This window comes from Rousettus aegyptiacus, unplaced genomic scaffold (assembly GCF_014176215.1).
Source record: "Rousettus aegyptiacus isolate mRouAeg1 unplaced genomic scaffold, mRouAeg1.p scaffold_m13_p_3, whole genome shotgun sequence".
NCBI lineage: Eukaryota > Metazoa > Chordata > Mammalia > Chiroptera > Pteropodidae > Rousettus > Rousettus aegyptiacus.
The window spans coordinates 157,968,720-157,992,652 of record NW_023416306.1 but is presented as its reverse complement, the minus strand read 5'-3'; the positions used below and the strand labels follow the sequence as shown (position 1 = coordinate 157,992,652).

Sequence of the window (23,933 nt, the reverse complement as noted above, 5' to 3'; positions counted from 1 at the left end):
ATCAGATAGTTTATATTTTTCTCTTCCTTGTTTATTTTTTATCTCTTAAAAGCTTTTTACCTTCCCCACCCCATTTCACAGTTCTCTAAAAGTAAACAGTCCACTTTGTGAAATGTTGGTTTATATCATCTAAATTGTCTTCTTTAATCATTTTTAACAATATATTACATAAAATCTATGATATGTATCCCAATTTTCAAATGAGGAGATAGAATTGTAATATAAAATGAAATTATATGTGCCAGCTCTTTGAAGTTTTCAGCATATAAAGCAGTCAGAAGATGCCGGCTATTATTAGTACTATTATCTTTTAATTGCTATTCAAAAATACACAACAGTAGCAGATGTTGTTCAATAACTGAGAGTGTTTATTTTTTAAAAGGACAAAGAGTCATCATCTGAGTTAGAGAAAAAGGCAGAGAAAGAGAAGTAACATTTACTATACCTCATGATAATTTAATGCCAATAATAACTCGGTAAGGTCAATATTAATAAATTCATCTGTAAAACAAAGATAAGTAACCTTGGATAAGTAATCAAGATCATGCAACTACTGAGTGACAAGGCTGGGTACAGATACAGATCTCACCATTAAAAAGAAATACTGGGATGTGAGTCAGCTGTTTTAGAGATAGCCACTTGAGCTTCTAAAAAGTGTCGAATCATTATTTAGTAGCCCCAGAAGAGAACTCTGATATATGACAAAATCTCTCCAGAAAGGAGGTCATGTACAGAAGGGCAAAGTTGGCTTGGAACACCACCTGACCCCTGGGTAGGGTCCTCTTAGGTAAGGCAATCCATATTCTGGATTTTCCAGGTCAGGATTTATCTCAAATATCCTGTGTCATTATCACCATATGTACTTCTGGGCTAGGTAACCATTCCCATAGGTCCAAGGTACTACAGAAGAATTCCTAAGAGTTTAGACTTGTCATCTCAAATTGGCAACCTTTCTTTCAAGGCCTACACACCCATTCTGTTTGGGAGACATTGCCAAATCGAATCTGAATGCTTTACAATGCTGCATGAAGCTCCCCGCCCCACAGAGTCCCCGATCCTCCCTGTTACCTTAGATCAACCCTCTTCACCCATAGACTTTACGTGCCCAGTCCCTAAATAAAAGTTTTTGTGTTGGTTAGGCCCCACTCCAAATTGATTCACTCAGAATATCTGGGGTGGGGCCAGGAAAGAATTTTTTAAAGGTTCCCTCTCTCCCCTAATTTGTCTAATGAACAACCAATGTTGCAAATCATTGGTCAAGGCCCTTCTCTCAACCCATCCATCAGCCTTCTCTTTCTCTTGTGTTTCTTTCATTCCTTTGTAGTGGGTTGAATAGTGTCCCCCCAAATCCATGTTCACCTGGAATCTCCATATGCAATCTTATTTGGAAATAGAGTCTTTGCAGAGAGAATAAGTCGACAATCTCAAGATGAAGTCATCCTGAATTTAGGATGGACTCTAAACCCAATGACTGGTGCCCTTATGAGAAGAAAAGAAGATACACAGAATCACACAGGGGAAAAAAGGTGATGTGGTGATGAAGACAAAGACTGGAGTGATGCAACTGTAAGTCAGTGAACCCCAAGGTTCCCAGGAGCCCCCATAACTAGGAAGAAGGAAAGATCCTTCCCTAGAGCCTTCAGAGGAAACATGGCTCTGTTGTCACCTTGATTTCAGACTTTTACCTTCCAGAACTGTGAGAGAACAAACTTCTGTGTTTTCAGCCGCCCAGCGTGTGGCAGTCTGCTGTGGCAGCCTAGGAAACTAATACACCCTCCCAATAACTCAGGTAATATATTTCGAGAATCGCTCAAATATCCTAAGTGCCCGTAGATATCCTTGTACCTCCAGAAATAAACTAAAACTATCCTAATACTTAGAGCACCAAAAGGACTACAGAAAGGAAGTGACTGCTCAGAAGAGGCAAGGTCGGATAGACCGATAGACGTGAGGTCCTAGAACATTCCAGGGGCCTGTGGAACCGGTTAGTGGGAAGGAATGCAGGCTTCCCTAATGCATTGTCTCCTCACTTCATTTCCCCCTGCCCCCCATGAGGGCAGTTGAGGGCAAAAATATTAAGAGAACAAACTTTCACTGTCGAGTTATTAAGGTCTTACTGCCTTTCTGACTACTTGTCTCCCCTCCTTACTACAGTCCCATTTTTCATAGTTGTCGTGACTTTCTTTTACTCCTGCTCCCTCTTCTTTTCACCCAGGCAGAGAAGCAGCTCAACATCTGCAAAGCTAGTCTTACTTCCCCTCCACACCCCCAGGCAACAGCTGCTTCCACAGTATAGCCCTGCAAATGTCGGCCTCGGATCCATACATCTTCAAGCAAAGCTGGTCCCACACCAGAAGTCATAGCTGTGTCACCAGCAGCAATACGAGGACCCAGGATGCATTGGCCACCTCTTGGCTTTTCCAGCCCTCACTCCTGCCTGAGCATCTCTGTGAAAGTCAGGGAACAACGAGCAAGTTTAATGATAAACACTCCCCAGCCACACCCCACCCAGGCTCCTGCTGCACTCATTCACGATTTGTATAATTCTTTCCTATGATTAAGACTCTCAAGATTTTCCCTCCTTAAATATCCCTCCTTAAATAATAAAATCCAGCTTTTCTTTAAAAAAAAAAAAAAATCCAGTTCACTGACTGGAAAAGTATTTCCCAAATATTTTCTACCAATTCAAAGCTATGACAAGAGAGAATTACCAAGGAATGAATTTTTTTGTTTTCTTTTAAAACTACAGCTAACTGTTGATTTAACAATCTTCTCTCTGAATACTCTACCAAAATATAAACTCCTCCAGGAAGATAGTGATCTGACCTAACCTAATATGACTAGAGATGGGGGGGAGGGAGGGTCATCCCAAGAATTCTGGAACTGGGCTATATTCTACTGATAATACTTCACAGAAACATTCCAGAACAAATGCCTCTACCTAGAAGGCCCAAAAGTTTTTCTGCACATTTCAATCACCTTTGGAGCTTTTAACCCTTTTCCCGTTTAGAATAGAAAAGTGCAGCTTGCTGCCCGTGTTAATTTAACATCACGCGTAGGAATGTTACGTTTTCTAGGATTTGACATTTTCAGTGATCGAGAATGGTTATATTTTATAAATGGAAATACCACTACTAAAAACAGAATGCTATAAACAGAATGATGTCATTTGTTTCCCAAGACTATATGTATACTAGAGTGATGTGAAAATAATAATAAAAGCTATATATTTCATGTCAAACTTTGGGAGTAAGGTTAGGACTATAATCCGTGAGTTAGCTCAAGGTAAACGCTGCAGCCACAAGGGCCACCAGCAAGGATTCTTGGGGCAAATGGGAAATGGGTTAAAAATTCTAATGCCCAGCTCATCTCCCCAAAACTCTGATGCCCGGCTCATGTCAGTGGAAATGCCTGGGCATAGGAGTCAGGCTTCCACAGTTGTTAAACATCTCCAGGTTATTTTAATATACAGTAAAGTTTGGGATACAGAGTAGTTACCAAAATGAGGAAACATTCAGATCCTGCCATGGCCCTGAGACTCTGCAAAATGGAAATGAGATTACCTCTTCCTCCAGATCAGAAATAGATTCTCAAAGACAAGGGGTTTTGAGATTCTTAGAGAAAGACATTATGTAAATACAGGCTATTATTATTGCAAGTTGGCAGGTGTCTGGGACATATATTTCATTCTCTTTAATCATCCAAATGAGGCCAAATGTCCCAGGGATGTGGAGTCAGCCCATCATCATGTCTAATAGGTACCGAAGATCCAAGCACAGGTGTTGTGAGCAGCGGCAAGAGCAATCATGGAGTTCCTTTCTACCACTGGGACAACCTCCAGCTGCACATTTTATTGGTGACAAACCCCACTCCCGCCCCCAAAGTCTAGGATCTGCCGCTGTTCAACTTCTGGCTCGGCAAGGTGTGTTGCAGAGCAAGTGGCCTTTTCTTACTGACTGCTAGGTATAAAAAGGAACAGACCTCTCCCTTTTCTCTCAGGCACGTCTAGCCTCATCATGCAAAATGGGAGTTTAATATTAATCCACTCATCTGAGTCTAATTCAATATAAAACATACCCCAACTTAATGGTAAAGTCTAGAACTACTGATATACCATACAGTAACCTCCTGAGTCTTGTTTTTTCTTCAGCAGTAACTACAGCAATAAAAGGTTGGAAGAGAGTATAAATATTTAAGGACCAAAATAAATCTTTAAATGTTGAACAACCGGGTTATGTGATGGGTAAACTGGAGACTGGTCCCGAGATGGCAGCTCCCTGAATAATGATAGAAACAGCAAAACCATGGCCATTCCTCTCCTATCAGTACAGCATTAGTGGATGTCAGCTTTGTAATAGCTTAACTGGCTAGAGCCAGCAGATGGTGTTTTTATGGCCCTATATAAACAGTATTAAGTCATTTTAACTCTTTCTCCATAACTCAGATTTCCAATCTAGGCTGCAGTTGTCCACCTCTCTCATCCTCCGAGATGCTCATGAGGAAGAATACGAACATTTATTAAGCGCCCATTATGCACTAGACACTTCTCATAGAGATTTATTAGCCCCGATTTACAGAGTACAGCTTCTAAGAGCAGAGCCACGATTTGAACTGATTATTTGAATTCATTTCATGGCTATGGCTCCTCCCACTCTCATCCCATCATTTGAACCTCTGCTTTCATTGCTTAAATGCACAGGTAGGTGAAAAACAGCTAAAACTGTTTGCTAAATGTCTGTCCTCACAATCCATGACTAACAGCATCTGAATAAGTATGACTTGTTTCTATTTGAAATTATTAGGTAGGGTCTGTCACGTGTTATTTGATATATCGATTATTCTTGCAGGAACTATTGTCTTTTCAGATATGATAACTTTATCACTTGCTCCTTCAATAACATTAATTTTAGCATGCATTGATTAAACTCCTATTTAAGCATTTCAGCATCTTATAACAGTGCTCAAAAAGGTAAAATCATCACTCTCATTCAAAATCATATATGACAAAGATTTTACTCAGCCCATTAATTAATGAGAGAACAAGTGAGATGGTATAGAGCCAATTTAATAAATGAATATTAAGACTGCTGGATTACATACAAAATTGACAAATGTCTTACAGGGTCATAACACATAACCTCTTGGCTTATAGCTTGCAATAGACAGGTATTATTTGCATCTTAACTGGACAAAAACTGTCAGGTTAATTTGTGTCTCCATAGAGTAAAACAGGCCAGTCAATAATAGAAAGTCAAGACCAGACCTGGGCTTAAACATGCAGTGATATCTTTTCCTTATTTCCAAGTCTGGGTAATATTTCTGACAGTGTTTAAGATACCGAAGTAGAAGAGATATGAATAGATAGTGACTAAGAAGATCTAATCATTGTCTGCAAAGCCCTACAGTAAAGTTTCAGGGTATAAAACTTGGATATATTCATAACTTGAAAAGTACCTACAGGCATGCCTCGTTTTAAAGGGCTTCATTTTATTGCACTTCACAGTTGCTGCAATTTTTACAAATAGAAGGCAAGACCCTCCACAGCAAAAAAGATTACGACTTGCTTTATTGCAATACTCACTTTATTACAGTGGTCTGGAACCGAAACCACAATATCTCCAAGGTGTGCTATATAAGTAATCGGGTGATAATATAGTGTAAATTGGGCACATTTGTGCTAAAATAAATCAAGGTGAGAAGAAGATAATTATAAGCTGAGTTAATAAAGGAAAGAAGGCATCTTGGAGAAAGAAGGCATCTTGGAGAAAGAAGGCATGACCTTGAGATGACACGGTTAGAAACTGTGCGACGTAGTTTAATGAAGATGAAAAAGAAGAGTGATCCAGATCAGTGTGAGAGTAAAGGTAGGCACGGAGATGAATCTGTTCAATGTTGGTTTGCATCCTTGGCAGACAACTTACAATCTGAATGATTCTGTGAAAGCCACAGGTTAGGCCAGAGTGCCTGAGGTGGAAACACGCCCTGGGGCGTCTTATGTCATGTTTGCATCTCCCAAACATGGGAACATGGATTTAGTATTGAATATCGTACCTGCCAACTGAAGTTCTTTAAAATCAGAAAGGGGCTCATATGCGCGTATTTGTCATTTCACATGTTAATGCAACCCTCATGGAGACTTTCCACCTCAGTATCCATCTGTACCTCTTGGTCAGTGTCGCCCAATGAGATTTTTGAAATATTCAGCACCTTCTCCATATCCCGTCAATCTTGCAATATCAGGATGTTTATAGATACAAAAACAGCCATGGCATGGAATATTTAATGTGACAGATGCTTCTCATGTCTCTGAACACCCTTGCTGCCTCTCCTGGTACTGTGGTTAACCCCGGCTGGCACCCTCAATAAAAGAAAATATTTCAGTGGCACAAGATGTATCCAGGTTAATAGCAGAAAATTTGCACCTGTTTTCCCCACCAAAGTGCTCAATAAACGTCACACACGGAAATCCTTTAACCTATTACAAAAACTCAGTCAGCAGAAGCAAATGGTTGCCTTTAGACAGAGCCCAGCACAAAGCAGGAAAATGTATTCCCAATACCTAGAGATTTAACTGGTGTGAAGCACAGCGTTTGGGCACACAGTGACAGATACCAGAAGACAGGTTTTTGACAAGAGTCATAAATGGTCTGCATTTTCTGTGAGACAATAAAAACTGTTTAACTCTGATCTGACTACAGCTACAGACTTTTTCTACTTGCAAATCATCATTGCCAATTTGACGCCACCCTCACCAGAAGTCATCTGCACTCCATGCTGGACACTGCATCTCAATTCTGTGGTTGGTCACACTGACTTAGTTTGTCATAATGACACCAACAGACTTAAAAATATGTCAGGCTGAAAAACCTGGACCAGCATAAACAATTTCTAGGAACACAAATTTAGGTCCAAAAGAATTGAGTGGTGAGGGATGAAGACAGAATTAAGAAGTTCTGTTTTCACACTAATAATAGTACACAGCACCAAATGTACGGAATGAATGAACACTGAAACCCACAGCTGATTATCCAGTGTCACCATATATTCAGAAGAGAGGCATCAAAATATCTGGATGACTGACCGGCCTGGATTTCATCCAAACATGTCACTTTGAAAATCAGATTTTCAAAGAAAATGATATTTCAGGAGCTCTTCAAAGGCTGGAAAGAAAAAAATAAGAAAGACTAACATCCACAAAGCAATAGTGTAAAGCAGCATCCATGGATGTCTGATAGGGAATTTAGGAGCCGGAGGAATTCAGGGGAAGCGGCAACAGGGAGGCTTTCTAGGCTCAGGAATGACAGGCCAGTAGGAGGTTTGCAAGTTGGAGTCCAATTTTCAGATTAACTGATGTTTATATCTGTGCAAATAATAAAGCCGTCATTGTCAGGCCCTGTTCCCTGTTCAAAGGCACAATGGTCCTTACTGAACAAGAGAAAAACAGAAAGGCTGGAGGTGGGATTTGCATACACCTTGTCCTGAGTGCCTTTCCAAGGTGGACATTTAGACATAACCAGTGGTGAAGCTGCCCTGCTATTGCCAGGGCAGAAAGAAGCAAGCCAATCACCCCTCCGCCCAGAGCAGTCTCCATGCATACCCACATATACACACACCTTACACACCATACACTTTGAGTTTATGGGTTTCAGTCCGAAGCAAGAAGAGCCAAGTGGAGAGAGGTGACGTTTGCGGATATTTTTAATTTTTCTGGATATCCACATTCCAGGCCCTTCACTTCCCAATATAGGAGAAGGAAGTATATACAAAGCCCCTATTGTATCGTGGATACTACCCCCACAATTGAAGGAGGCAGATCCTCCCTCTATCCTGCCCCTGCATGACCCAAAGTAAACAAATGACCTGGGCTAGGTGGGTTGGGTGCTGTCTCCCAAAATGTAGACTCTTGAGAGAGTAGCACAAAGATGTAGGAATAGTAAAAGTCATTCTTTACAGTGAAAGTAGTAGCATGCCCCACCCTTCCAAGACCCATTCCTAGCAGCCGCTCTCCATGCCCCAGCTCCCACTTACCCACCAGGAGCTACATCATGCAAACAACATGCTCCCTAAGTTCTCCCTTTGGATTTCTTTGTCTTCCAATTACTGTTCTGAGGTACTTAATGCCCAAGAGATTCTCTGAAATGCTACCACTTGCTCCAAATAGTCCAGCAACATAGAATTCTTAGTGGAATGATCTGGATACTCGAGGAGACACCAAGGAGTCTATAACTGGACAAAATGCAAACGTTTCAGTGCTTTAAATTCAGCGCATTCTCATAATATACCCAAAGCTATTTTAGTTAGGTTTTCAAGGAACCTAGCTTCTATTTGTCACGTTTATGGTGTTGCTGCTTCTCTCACTGAGGTGTTCAGTCTTAATTGGATAGTGAGTGTAAAGTGCTTTGACAGCATCAGATGAAAGTGCTAGAGAAATCCCTAGGGAATTTCTTCATTTTAGGGCAGGGGGAGGGCTCAAAACACACAAGAAAATTAGAAATCTTTAACAATCTAGCTAAGGTTTACAAGTAAACTTTTGGGGGGTTTTATGCGTCTGTGTGTGGTATAGCAAAAAAGTTGAATTTTTTTTTACATTTTTATTCTCCTAATTGTAAATGAAAGAGCCATGTTGAAAACCCCTACAGGACACATTAAAGTTCTTCATGATGAGTCTGTGGGATGTCAGTAATCAAATTACTGTCTGTGGACCTAGAATCTTTTGAGCAAAGTGGAAATCTGCCCAGACTCCCGCATTCAGTTAACACTTCCAAGGGGAAATCTGGGATTTAAATTTCAGCCAACTTATGAAAGGACGCACCCCTTAAAACATATATCTCCTGAGTAGAGAGCCTCTTCCCTCAGATTCAGACATAATATTCGTTTGTGTTTTAGGATTTGGATTCAGAGATAATTTAATTACTTCTCAGGAAGCCAAATCCTCTGATTTGAGGCAGATAGATGATGGTAAACAGCAGTATGCATAGATCAAAAAGCCTTTTCATTTAGAATGAAAGGATGTGGGTAGACGCAGCACTCTCCACTGAGGCGAGCTCCACAGTGACTCATGCATTGCCCAGGGAGGGAGGCAGATGTTGACCCTGGAGGTGTGTGCGAAGTACCAGACTGGTGTGTTTGACTGACTGAGGGTGAGACCAGAGCAGAGTAAAGAGAAGCTCAGCAGGCCTGAAGCTCTGCAGCTCTGCCCTAGAATCCGAACCAATACAATAGCCACCTCTCCAGGGAAGCTTTCTGAAATGCAAAACTCACCCTCCCCCCAAACTGTTCAAAGGGAGCCTTTTTTCCATTTCTTTTCTTGTAGAAAAAGTTAGCTTCAAAAACAAAATGAAACAAAAACTTTGATTCCATACTTGAGAACAATTCCAAAGAACTCACTTAGGAAAACTGAAAAAATATATGTGCAGTACATATTTGGAAATAAAGATGTTAATCTCCTTTAAAAACTGCCATGTATTTTCATAAGAAAAAACAAATTTGCTTCTTAATATAAAATAAAGCATCAGTTTAAACAAATAAAGAAAAGATAGAGCTGGACAACTGGCTAATCTTTAGATAAAATAATTCCGGGTCCCTATAAGACTCATTGCACCAAAATAAGTTCCAGATGGATTGAGCATTTAAATATAGTTAAATATATTTGTAAAAAAAAAAACAAACAAACAAACAAAAAAAACAGCATATCCTTTCTAGATATGACATAAAATTCAGAAGTATAATAGAAAACATTAATAAATTTAACTACATAAAATGTTAGAATTCTTTAAGACAAAAATATCATAATCAAAGTCAAAAGATAAGTGACGAACTGACATTTTTCTAACAAATATGACAAAGAAGGAATGTCATGAATAAATTGAGATTCCTTACAAGTTTATTTTAAAGAGAAAGAGAAACAATCCAATAAGATCAGTAAGAGACGTAAACAAGTAGTTCGCAGAAAATAAAATAAAATAGTCCCTAAATGCAGGAAAGGATGAAACTCACCCATAATTAATGAAGTATAAATCTGTAAGAAAAATAAATAAATAAGTGTTCTAAGGCCATGCCACCCTGAACACACCTGATCTCATCTGATCTTGGAAGCTAAGCAGGGTCGGGCCTGGTTAGTACTTGGATGGGAGACCACCTAGAAAGACCAGGTGCTGTAGCCTTTAAAAAATAATGCGTTAGTTTCTCCTATTTTCCTGACAAAGATAAAAGCATTTGCTACTCCTCAGTGTTAGCAAAGACCTAAAGAAATAGGAGCTCACATACACTACTGATGAGAGAGTGAATTGGTGTAATTTCTGAAAGGCAACTGGCAATATCTAATAAATTTACACCTCTAGAAATACATGCCACAGCTACGCAAATATAAACACAAATCAATCTTTGTTATTTGTAACAATCGAGATTCTGGCAACATCTCGTACACCCATCCATAGGGAATTGGTTAAATAAATTATGGAAAAACTGTACAACGGGCTTTAGTCATTTTAAAGATTGGACTATCTCTATTTACACTACTATAAAAAAATGTTTAAGAAAGATACATAACTACAAAAAGGCTAGCTGCAGAGATGTGGGTGTAGTATGATCTCATCTGTGAAAATAAAAAAATGTACTTGAGATTCAGACACATTGGATATCTCTGAAAAGAGACACAGGAAACTTCCAATAGATTTTTCTCTTCACAGTAGGAACTTTATTTTCTTTTTACATTTTTGTATGCTTTTAATTTTTACCATAAATTAGCTTGACTTTTACAATGAAAATCTGGTTTTCAAAAATAAAAATAGAAATTCACATGCCACTTAAAATTAATTAAATCAAAAGTTTTACTCAACAAATACATACTGAGGGTGACTATTTACCCGACTCTGAAGATATAAAGATGTCTACAATGTAAGCCCTGCCCAGCAGGAGCTTACCTTATGTCTAGTGAAGCCAAGAGAGAGCCAGGCACCAAAATAAGTCACTGCCCACCTAGATGAGTGTGGTAGGAAAGACCCCATCCTTGGAGATACTCAAAACTCTCCCAAGCAGGACTCCAAAGAAGCCCACCCTGGACTCGCACAAACAACAGACTTTCCTGTAATCTCAGACACCAGAATAAAAACCCCACCAGGAGACAGGGCCTTCATAACTTCCCCAGGAACTGGAATACAGTCCTCTTTTTAAAAGGCCATTGTCAGTCACTCGATGAAACATTAACCTCTGGAACTCATCTCTCAAATGGCCTGGGTCAAGGGATCTAGCTTGCAAATATGATGAGCCCACTCTCCACAGGAACTGCAGGTCTAGTTAAGCCTTACAGAAGGAGCAATTACGAGGAAGAGGGAGAGCGAATGCCTGAGGCTTTCATGATGGGCAGAGGCGTCTCTGCTATGGCTATGTAACAAGTATTATTTGCAAAGCGTCATTGACCCTTCCTCCAACCCCCGCTTTAATGCTAATGCCCAGCTTGTCAAAAAAGCGTGTTTGATGGCTGTACGGAGAGCTCAGAGGTAGAGTGATTTCTCAGCGCCCTACACTTCCAAATGGAGGGTCTCAAAGTCTGTACTGTTCCCCACACGGACCTGCTGTCAGAAGGAAAGGCTGAGGTCAAGGAACGGTCCAACATCTAAAGATTAACGGGCCCTTCAGAGCCCAGGGCCCCACGTGGTCTTTCCACCTGCAGCTCCTGGTGAAGATCTGCCAACAGGACTAATGAGGTGGCACAGTCTAATCCCACCAGGAATATGGCCTTGAGCAGAGATCCAAATCAAAAGGTTCCACACACAGGGGCAGAAATTAAAGATGAGGAAAGTTCCACTTGGCTGGGCAGGGGAGAATGTCAGTACCCCTCATCTGCAACCCGAAGTGATTTTAGCTTTCATGAACAAGTGTGGACTCTTCCCCTTCATACCATGTGTAATCTCAACAGAGGGGCCCTCTGTACGGCATAGCATGAAACAGCCCCACCACCTTCACACGGAACTACTGTGAATGCCACAAATCAAGTGGGAAGGAGATGATGGGGACATTCTCACCACTTTCCACAGGGAGCAAAAGCCCCTGGACAGGTCAGGGTTGCAGACTGGACAGAGGGAGTCAGAGACCTGTTCTTCCGTACCAACACGGAAAGACCTTAGAAGAATCACAATCTCTCTGGGACACAGTGACCTTATCTGGAAAATACTACCTACTACACAAGTTATCGGGATTGTGGGGGTTCATAAAGAGCCACCCCAAGATTTATTAGACCTGCCAGAATAAACTTGAGGGTAGAATCAAGTTTGTTCCTCCCCCACAGAGTAAATTAAGGCAACACTAGTAAATGAGCTTCATTAATGGAATGTCATACTAACATGTACCCCCCTGGTCCCAGGTAGCTGATTCCTACCTTCCCTACTCCAGGAAGAAGGAGCAAAGCTCTCTGGGATACATCACCTCACAGTCCAGAAATGGAGAAATACAGTATGATGTCACACTGCAGAATTTCTGTGCGATGGGTGATCGAATTTCATATATGTTTTTAACTTTTGGGGAAGCTCAGCAGACATTAAAAAAGAGACTTATTTCACATTTATCCTCCAAAACAGAGCAGATAAATTATGCAATTATTATTTTGTGTATTTACAGAAAATACCAAGGAAAAGGGAAAGAGGAATGTTATTGGGACAAGACACTGTAACAGTGTGATGCTTCTAAGAGCCTCGGGAAGCTACTCTGGCACTCGCTGTCTCCGTTTCCTCATTTGATCTAGTTCCTGCTTCATAAAGTCATTGGAAGCACTTAGACAATGCCAAGTACCTAAGAAGCACTGGATACCTGCTCTATTGTCAGTGGCCCCATTTTGTGCTGGAGGAAGTGAGGCAGAGATAACTTCCTTCTACAGAAAGTGGAGCAGTTTCCTGAGAAAGGCTGATCCCCAGTCTGTGGATCTCTCTCAAGTCGACCCCTTTCTTTCATTTTCTATAACACAGGGACAAAACCTCCTTACTGGCCTCCCTGCCTCCTTATTCTGCTCCAATCCTTCATTACTGTCTACTTCTCAAGAATCAGGTCAAAGCTTACATTTTCCAAAATGTACTTCATTTCCACTTAACATTTATAAATTCAGTTTGGGTGCCTCCCAAAGGCCTCTTCAATGTTCAGGTCCCATCTACTCAGGCCTCGCCTACTCTCAGATCTCATCCACTCTCAGGTCCCTCCTATGGCCAGGCTCCGCCCACTCATAGGCCCCTCCCACTATTGGGCTCCTCCTACGTGCAGGAGTAGCTGCACTTTTAGCATTCTGAAGCAAGGTGACAACATGACGAAGCCAGTTTGTGTTGGAAATCCACCAGTCCCCGGTAGGATGGAGCTTGACCCCCCACCTACCAACAGGAAGACTGCTCCATCTCTAAGTCTGAGCCGTATTAACAATACAGTCCAGGATGACTGTCCCCATCTCAGTCCTGCTTCTTTCTTTCTGCCTTGCTCCAGTGCAAGGTAATCAGTCTTGCTTGTCCTTCCTGCCGGCCCTCCAGTCTTTACACCTCCACAAGAATGAGTAACACTCTTCAACAATAACCCATTCTAAATTAACACACAGCAAAGAAGCGTTTCTCTAAGAGATGCAAGTCTTCTGAGATGCAAGAAGCCGACGACATAAATATTCAGTCTAGTTCCTTACCGTCACAGCCTCTCAAACACATTTTCTGATTATGATGTGCATTACATCTGGGTTCTTTCCAGAACAAAGAAATAGGCTGCTTCAGAAGTATACTCCAGTCTTTATTTCATGCAAGAGAGAAAACTGCTTGCAGATCTGAAATGCAGGTTTATCAGCTTTTGTCACTCCCCTCCAGATTTCGAAAATCTTAGGGCCAGGTTTTAGCCAAGCATCAGACTCACAGCACTTGGTGCTTCTCCTCCCTCCAGTCTTCTCTGCTGGAAGGAAGCACTGAGCTCAGGAATGGAAATTCACACCTGACATTATTGCAAAAGAATTTCTATTTTCTTCCCCACACCACGTGCTCCATAGATCCTTGTGGCTTTTTTCTCTGCAACCAATAATTGAATTTTCTCAAAAATCCGTACCCATCTTCCTGAGCTGGGACTTCCTATTTCATCCTACTTTGGAGAACCAAGAAGTATATGATGATAATACACGGCGGCCTTTGGCGTTTCCAGACATTAAGGGCAAAGGCTCCCTGACCCTGAAAGCAAAATGCCTTATAGAAATGTCCAATCTCTCTCTAAGGCAGGTTCTTATTTTGACACAAATTATATAGAAAGAGGAGAGGAAGTCTCTGAAAAACAAATGAGCAACTTTTTTAAAAGCTTTCAGAATCAAATGTAAAATTCATTAAGAAAAGTAATGGAAATTTTATGGCTGGTGCACAGATAAATTTATTGCTGCCTCTTAATTCATCAAGCACACATACAAGAGTATATACCAAATTAATTGGAACTAACAGCCTCTTAGAAACTCTAACCAGCTGCAGACTTAGAGTAAACTAGTTGGAACAAAACAAAGAAACTCTCCTCCTTCCCCCAGGCCTTCATTGAATTAAAAGCTAACCTTTCTCTACTCCAAAAATGTTGAACAATTTTGTTCTTCATTGACTGCCAAGCCCACCTGCAGTTCAAGCTCAAGAAGGGTCAGAACTAGATACAAAGGAGGTTTCCCTGGCTATTGGGAACCCCAATTCTATTTCACCATAACTAAAAATCAGAACCGAAGAATTCTTGAAAAGAAAGATGTTCTAACACTGACGTGAGATGTTGTTCTGGTCCAGGTGCACGGGTTAGAATCTGTTAGATGAAAGAGTTGAAGCTGAACCATTCACTTTCCATTATTTCCTAGAATAACTTGGACTGAACACTCTTAACTTCTTTAAGTTAACGTACTTGTTCTTAGACACAGTTTCCAAACAGGGTATCCAACAGATCCAATGAGAGAATGAGAGAGACTCTATATGTCACTGTAATTATTTGTTTAAAAAAAGAACGTGGAGGCCACGTGCTCCTGAAGACAAGTCAGCACTACCTACCTTAACCTCAAATACATTCTTGTCAGACAGTTGTAAATATTATTTTATTTGTGAATATTAAGTATTCATAATTAGCCATTTAATATTAATTTTATAACTAACAAGTAACATTGCTGAGGCCTTAGTTTATGCACAGCACCGCGCTAAGCATCATACACATATTACCTCATTTAACCATCATAACAACCTGATGACATCAGTACTGTTATAATTCTCATTTGAAAAATGAGGAAACTGTTACTCAGAGAAGTTAAGTAACTTATCCAAGGGTAGACAGCTAGCAAATCTGTTTCAACCCAAAGTTAAGCTCCAAAAGCTCAATCATCAAGTATTGGCCTGATAGGTAAAAGTTGAAGGCAGAAGCCTACAGGTTTTGGTCCTCAGAGAGACCACAGAGAATTTGAGTAAGCCAACAAAGAAGCTTTATTTTAATAACCACATAAAGGAGGCGGTTGGTCAAAAAGTAATAAGACTGATTTTGATCCTTCCATTTGCGGCACCCAATATGAACTCTGAGGCTTTCACTTCTACAGTAGCTGCCTTGAAATTCACCTACATGGAGAGGGAGGAAAACTTCCACATGGTTGTTTTATTGTGAGAGGGGAGACTTCCCACAATAAAACAACTCCCTAATCAAATTGCCTATTCCCTTTGTCTCTCTGCATATGGGAAGGTCTCAGACAACTTCCAGAAGACATGGTTAGGGCAGCGACAACCTAAGTTAGTATGGTCCATGGACTCAGGCAGCCTATTAAAGTCCGAGGAGCCTTTCCCAAAAAGGGATACAAATGAAGAAATCCTGAATGAGAAGTTATTATTACTTGCGCAATGTTTTTAATTCATCTGTACGATAAACATTTGCTGTTCACCTTCTATATGTCAGGCTCAAGGCAAGATCTAGAGACTTAAAAATGAATAATCATAAGTGATTTTGTCCCCTTTAAGTGAAGAGTGGTGATTCGAATAAGAAATTATAGTTATTTTAAATAAGGGGCTTCAAGGCTGGAATATAAAGGTAAAAGCTTAGATTTGTCTATACCTTTCCAAAGATATAACATATCTAATTAGGTCTCTGGAGAATTGATACATTTAGACTTGCAGTGTTTTTTGTATTTGTTTGTTTTAATTGTGTTCCTGGATGACTCCTTAATTAGCCACTTGTAGGGAGCAGGAAAAAAGCAAACGAATACTGAGTTTTAGTGGTGTTTTTGGCAGGGCCTCTATATCAGATAAAAATTCATTTTCCTGTATGTATAACAATCAGATTAATAGTCATTTAAACATGTAAGGTATATGTCTCACATAAAAAGAAAGCTGAAACAATTTCTAGGACTGACAAAGAAGCCAAAATTGTCATCAGATACCAAATCTTCTATCATTTTCTCTGGCATCCTCAGCATACGGGCCTTCATCTTCATGCCAATTCCCTCTTGGTTCCCAAGTGGCTGCCACATCACAGCCATCATGTTTGAGTTCCAGAAAGGAATATGAAATAAAGGGAAGAAGAGACGCCAGCAGACTTCAGCTTATATTTCAATGGCCAACACTACCCCATGGCTACAGTTGACTTCAGGCAAGACTAGAAAATCAACGTTTTTTGCTGTTGTTTTAAAGGCCTCTTTAATAGAGACAGAAAAGAGAAAGAGGTTGGAAAGGAAAGGTTAGTTAAGAGTGTCCACCACTCTTCTCAGTGTTTTTCTGAGCTCTGCTTCACTCAAATATCCTCACAAGTCCTCTTTATTTATAAGTCCTGTGCCGAGTATCTTCTGACTTTACAACTCATGCTGAGTTTTTCTTCCTGGGCTATTACCAAGGAAGATGTCTTTAATTACTATTATTTTCCATCAATTCATTTAGGAGCCCATTGTCAATAGCTTTTTCTAAAAAAAGAGTCTGCTCTAATTAAACAAATAGCTATCATTTGAAAGAGTCTGCGTATTTTTTTCCTTTCCAAGTAATTTGCTTACATTTAAACTGTGCTTATGTAGTGTTGTCTTAATTATCGAGTCATTAAAGACACTGATATGGCCCTTGGAAACATTTTCTTCTGCTTTGGGGCAGTGGCAGTTTCTTTTACCCGACAGAATCAAACTCCAGAGGACTATTAATCAGAATTCTCATCTGATCAGCCAAAAAAAAAAGGCACAACCAGCAGGCCAGCAGTGTCGGTGGGTCAGAGCCACCACTCCTCGGGCTCTCTCAACAAGACTCGAACAATAGGTACAGCCATAGGAGGTTCCGGATGCCCCAACCTGCAACATGGCTCTTGCTGTCTGGTCCTATGCCTGCCTTACACTGTGGTGTAGTTTAAAAAATATGTGTGTTGGGAGGGGCGGGGTGAGGGTGGTGGAGTTGAAACCAATAGATCCAGGTTTAAGTTTTGTCTCCACCACTTAACTAGTTTGACCTTCTTCAAAGCACTCATTCTTTCTGAGCCTCAGTTTCCCTATGTACAGTATGAGAATGGGACCTATTGCAGAGTGAGCATGAAGAACATTTGGCCCACACTTAAAAGAGTCTCATGTTTAGCTTGTTTACACTGTCTTCAAATAAAATCTGTGTGTGTGTAAATACACAAATATATTTTTTTTAAAAGATTTTTAAAAACATCTATATTTCTTATATGCTTTTCTGGCATTTCTTCAGTCTTTTGTACACTAGCAGCCTTCGATGTATCCTGGACCTCTCCTGATCCACACCATGTTGACAATAATTCCTGCATGTCCAACAGTTACTTTCATCGATTCACAAGGAATATTAGAAAACATAAGACTTGTTTCGAATTACCCATCCTATCTTCCTTCTCTTTATTTCTTGTCGGCAGGTCTCGCATGCAGCTCTCCCTTGGGCCTTTCTACTACAGCTTTTCTGTAGTCCCTGGAATCCCTAGAAGTCTTTTATCTTATGTCTGGCTCTCAAATTGGATATTCACAGGGCCTGTCATTCCAAGAACAGATTCTTGGTGTGGCCTCAGAATGCTCTCCTTCATAAACTATCTCCATGGACGGCCTTGACAGCATCTTTCCAAGACCTAGAACTTGACCCTGGACTCTCTCTCCTGTTCTGGATAAGGTGTTTAGCAAAGTCGTGGGCATACAGCACAAAATCATTGCTAGGTTTCCTCCTCTTCTACCTATGTTTCTTCTGGTCTGAAATCTTGGGAAGCTGGGACTTTATGAGTGTTTCATTTAGTTAGAAAAAACTTTTGAGTGCCTACAAAGTGCAGAGCACTTTGCTAGATTCTAAAACAAGGAAGAAAAGAAGAAAGCTACAAAGAAATTTAAAATGTAGCCCCTTGACCTCTGGGACAACATCAGCCTAACAACATTTACATCAAAGTGGGACCAAAAAAAAAAGAGAGAGAGAGAGAGAGAGAGAGAGAGAGAGACCAAGGAATTGAAAACCTATTTGAAGAAATAATGACAGAAAAATTCCCCAACCTGGCAAAGAAAATAGACATACAAGTCCAGGAAGCGCAGAGAGTCCCAAACAAGATGAACCCAAAGAAAGCAGCTCACCCCAAGACACATCATCATTAAAATGCCAAAGGTTAAAAGATAAACAGAATCTTAAAATCGGCAAGAGAAAAGCAATTAGTTAGCTATAAGAGTGCTTCCATAAGGTTGTCAGCTGATTTCTCAACAGAAACTTTGCAGATCAGAAGAGACTGGCAGGAAATATTCAAAGTGATGAAAAGCAAGGACCCACAACCTGATAACTCTGCCCAGCAAAGCTATCATTTAGAATCAAAGAACAGATAAAGAGCTTCCCAGACAAGAAAAAAGTAAAGGAGTTCATCACTACCAAGCCAGTATTACAGGAAATGTTAAGGGGGCTTCTTTAAGAAGAAAAAGAAGAAAATATATATACATCTATGTATCAAAGATATGAATAAAATGGCAATAACTACATATCTATCAACAATCACTTTAAATGTAAATGGATTAAATGCTCCAATCAAAAAACATATGTTGGCTGAATGGATAAGAAAATAAAACCCTCACATATGTTGCCTACGAGAGACTCAGAGCAAAAGACTCACACAGACTGAAAGTAATGGACAAAGATATTTCATGAAAATGAAAAGGAAAAAATATTGGGGTAACAATTCTTATACCAGAGAAAATAGACTTTAAAACATAGGCTATCAGAGGTGACAAAGAAAGAGCCAGTTATTCCATTTCAGGGTATGTACTCGAAGAAACGCAAAACACTTCTTTGAAGGGACATGTGAATCCATACGTTCACTGCAGCATTATCTCCAAGAGCCACAATACGGAGGCAACCTGGGTGTCCGTCAGTGATGCATGGACAAAGAAGAGATGGTACACGGATGGACATGAGGGTATGCTGTGCTAAGTGGAGCAAGTCAGACAAATACAAATGACATATGATTTCACTTGCATGTGGCATCTAAAGAACAAAACAGGCAAACAAAACAGAAACAAACTCATAGCTACGGAGAATATTTTGATGGTTGCCACATGGGAGGGAGTCGAGGGGACGAGTGAAAAGGGGAAGGGATTAAGAAGTACAAATTGGTGGTTACAAGCATGGAGATATGAAGTATAGCATAAGGAACTATGCGTGGTGTCAAACTGGGTACTAGATTTATCAGGGTGATCACTTCATAAGTAAAGCAAATATCTGATCACTATGTTGTACACCTGAAACTAAGATAATATTGTATATCAACTGTAATTGGAAAAAAATGTTCAACAAATAAATATATAAATAAAATGTAGCCTTTTGCCTTTCCAAGATTTATAATCTAGTTGAATCTAGAACAGAGAAACCTCTTAGGTCCCTTCACCATAAAAGCTTGCTAAATGAATAAAAGATATGTATACAATGAAAAGCTAAAAAGTTACTGTCAAGGTTTTGATAAGGTTTAAGATGCTACTGTCAGAGCCACCCAGAAATGTCAAAATCTTCCTTAGCAAGCCTCCCTCCTTCACTGTGAGGCCCTCACATAAGGGACCATGACATAAGAACCGAAGAACTGTGCTATTTTTAATTACCTGGAATCATGTTCTAAGCTCCTGTCATGGGCTAGTTGATAACCTGGTTGGTGCATGTGTTCTACCTAAAACGGGTCTTGGCCAACTTCCTAAGCCTAAACCCAAATCGGGATTGTAGCATCCTCTGGCTTAGAGGCATCATACAGGCGAGGCACACACTAAATACCCACAGGAGAGAGGAAGAGAGACAGTATAGCTGGCCGGATCATTTGAGGGCCTCCTGTCCAAGCACTGGTTAAGGTAGGTCACTGAAGGAAACACAGTTCCTACATGGGAGGCTTTTTAACATGCAACTGCCCTGACCACCAAACATGGCTTAAGTAGTGGATGGAAATTTCATCTCTCTTCCCCCTATCCTGGTAAGCAACATTAGTGGATATCTCATTAGTGGATAAGAAAGAAGATGGCAGACAGAAGATGCAACAACACTCAAAGAAGAGTGAATTCACTTTGGGCCAGAATAATAAAAGAGGAAACAGGATATTATTTGATGGACTCGCTTCTGTCTTCAACAGGGATGAGTCGCTCCCCGTCAAGTAAGGCCAGCGATGAATTCGTTCCTCCTGTTCTTTCCGCTGAACCTCCTGGGCATTCTTATAAGGGAGTTTGCTGTGCACTACTTCTCACCCCTTACAATCTCAGTGAATGCGGCCTCAATGAGCAACCTGATTTTGCAGTCAATTACCAGCAAGCTGCCGAGCTGGTCCCTCTTTAAAACATACATACGAAAGGAAAGCTACTTGGTTGTTTAATGGTATTCTTTTCACAATTTCTTTCTGGGTATTTTCCATAATTGAATTGTCTACAAACAAAACGAGGATTGCTGCTTCTAATAGCATGTGGCACTTCCTAGACACCTTTGAATGAAATGTAACAAAGCACTTCAAAGAAATGTTCATTAACCTGCAGTTCTGTTTGAGAGCAAGACACTCTATGTTTCTCAAATGAAAGAGTACAAGCAATCTAAACATGTCTTAAAAGTACTGAGTAACTCTTGTTCACCAAGAACTATGGAAAATGGCATCTTTTGACAAAAATTAATTTTGTAAATGTTGTTCTTTTTGTTTAACTTAATTAACACATATGTAGAGAGAAATATTTTACATTAGCCAGAGGGAAGGACTTAAAAAAATCCTGAGACCCCCAACTCCCTTTATCTATTCCGTCTCATCCTATTATCTGCATCTATGTCTGATCTTCGGTCCATGCTTACAGCCCAAATATGTTTTGCTTCCTCATCTCTGTCTTCATGAACCTGGAAAACACGATAAATGTAATGCAGGTTACGAACCTATCTTATCCACAGTCATTCAGCTTCTTCTTGTGTACCTGGGTCACACCATCAAGAATCTTCCGTCTTGAAAATTTGCCCAGAATGGAAAAAAACAAATTCACAAAAGATGATAACCATATACCTTTATCATGTACTTGTACCTGTCAATATTTCTGCTATCCCTTCATCTAAACCCTGGATTTCAAAAGAAATATAGTATATAAGAAATGGCACTGAGCCACTGGACAACTCAGGTACTCCAGATGGCCCAGCTTTCAATTCATACCTGTGGAACTTGGAAAAATACCCAAGGCATATATTTTAATATTCGAAAGTACCTTAAAGACTCTCAGAATTTAGGTATCTAAAACATCATACTTTGATGTCTCCCAAGGCTGGCAGGAATAGTACACAAATTTTTGCCAGGGATATACTGAATGGGATTCCAGTCTAGAAAAACATGTCAGCATTCACCCAAAAGACAAGATGATAAAGGCATTGCAGGCTATGCAAACACTTGGGCAACATATTTGCATTTTGTGTACCATAAAATAGAATTCAGAGTGTGACTCTACTTTCTAAGTAATAAGACAACTGCAAAAGTAGTATAACATTCCTCAAATACACATATTAGCAATTGCCTTTTTTAAAAACCTAGAATAGTGGCTCTCAAAGTATGATCTCCAGACCAGCAGCATGAACATCACCTGAGAACTTGTTAGAAATAGATTCTTGCCCCCGACCCACTGACTCAGAAACTCTGGGGCCGGACAGCAATATGTGTTTTAAGATGCTCTTTAGGGAATGCTGAAGCTTAAGTGTGAGAACAGCTGCCCCAGAGCAAGTTACTTCATGTCATCCTGAGATATGCTTTCTGCATCTCACCAGTGTAAATAATTAAAACTTTCTTAAACCTAATTCATAGAAATGCATTCCATTACTGGTGTACACCATCAATGCCTGTCTTAAAATTTTTCACAATCCCCAGCTAATGAAGACAAATTAAACAACCCAGAGTTTTTCATGAAGCTCATTTTTCTATTCATTTTAATAGCCTTTATTGTAAAATTATATTCTTCCTAACTTTTTACTGTTAAATTAACTATCTTTGTGTAAAATAATGGTTAGTAAAAGAACAGTGACCTTTTTTTAAAAAAAAGAAACTTAATTGGCAAAATAGATTGCAGTCCTGTGTCGGTCCTCAAATGGATTTCTTTTAATGTATTGGTTCAAAAATCCAGACATCTGTAAACCACTGAAATTGACAGGATATGCATACCTTTACCAGAAAAAAAAAAAAGCCATGTAAATGTATTTTTCTATCTGAGAGTCAATAATGTTTTACTAAAGTTTTTAGCTATTTGTATTCAAAAAATGTCCAATTTGAGATTCATGAAACCAAATATCAGTAGTACATAAATTTAATAAATGTCCATCATCTCTAATGATTTTTATTCCACGATCACCATTTTCTTTAAAAACTGTCATTTGGAAGATTTCTTATTTGTGATAAAATTATATAACTTTGTAACTGCATATATACATGTGCTGGTATACTTGTTTGGTAACTTTTTGAGATCTCCAAGCACCTTGCTGGAGAAAAAAAAAAGGGTAAGTAGAGACAGTGTCATAAATAAACTATTATTATTTATAATGTATAGTCTTCATTCTCATGCACTAATGCACAATGTTATTTATTAGTTTAATCACTGTTGTGAGAATTATTATTATTTCATGACATAAAACTGAAAATGGAAATTGGAAAATAGGAAAGAGAAAAATACATTCTCTCCTGAAGACATGTAAGATTTACTATCCCTAATCTGTACATAGACAAACTATATTTATTTCTATTATAATACCTTATTCATCAATGTAATAGATCGCCTCCAACTCCAGTAGCCATTAAAGTACTAGTGACCACTGGAACGCAAACCTCATATTTTCCCATCATCTCCCACATCCTCCCCTTCATTTCTAGTCTTACTATAATCATCCTACTCCCAGACTGCAACATCTCAAACCTCAGATTACTGCAGCATAGACTAGCCTACTTCTGCAGCCCCGGGGTTCTGGGGATTTAAAAACTGCATCAACTCAGCCGCCCCCATTCCAAGTCTCGGAATCTTCTGTCCTTCCCATCAGCATCTTTACCTGGTGTGGTGTACCAGCTGAGTTGTGAATTCAACCTTCCCTAGAGATCACAGTTCTTATAACACTGAATCTGTTATTTAGCTTTTTCTGCCTTCTGGCTGCAAGAGAAAAGAATATTTATATCTACCAAGGAGAACCTCTCTAGCTTTCCCTGCTCAATGGCCTTAAATTGACCATTGATCATTCTCAATCCTTTCTTTACCAGTGCATTGATAGCCCCCAGCAAAAACTGTTCAATTAGTGTCCTCATAATTACCACTTCCCCCAGACCTTCCCTGTGCCTAAGCTATTGAACCCACCTATGTGTTCTCTTTCATTGGCACTTCATCCCAGTTCACCACTGATGAAAGTTCTAATGATTGCACCATTACCGCATGCCAAAGGCTAGCATTACTCCACCTGCCACCAGCAATGGGGTTTTCATTGCAAGCAGCTTTCTTAGAGTCAGTTTCCTAAAACTACTTCTGTCTC

At 39.8% G+C, this 23,933-nt stretch overlaps 1 pseudogene; it reads left to right on the top strand.

The window, feature by feature from the left end:
• Positions 1 to 10,044: 10,044 nt before the first annotated feature.
• LOC118600837 lies at positions 10,045 to 10,163 on the top strand (annotated as a pseudogene).
• Positions 10,164 to 23,933: the final 13,770 nt, after the last annotated feature.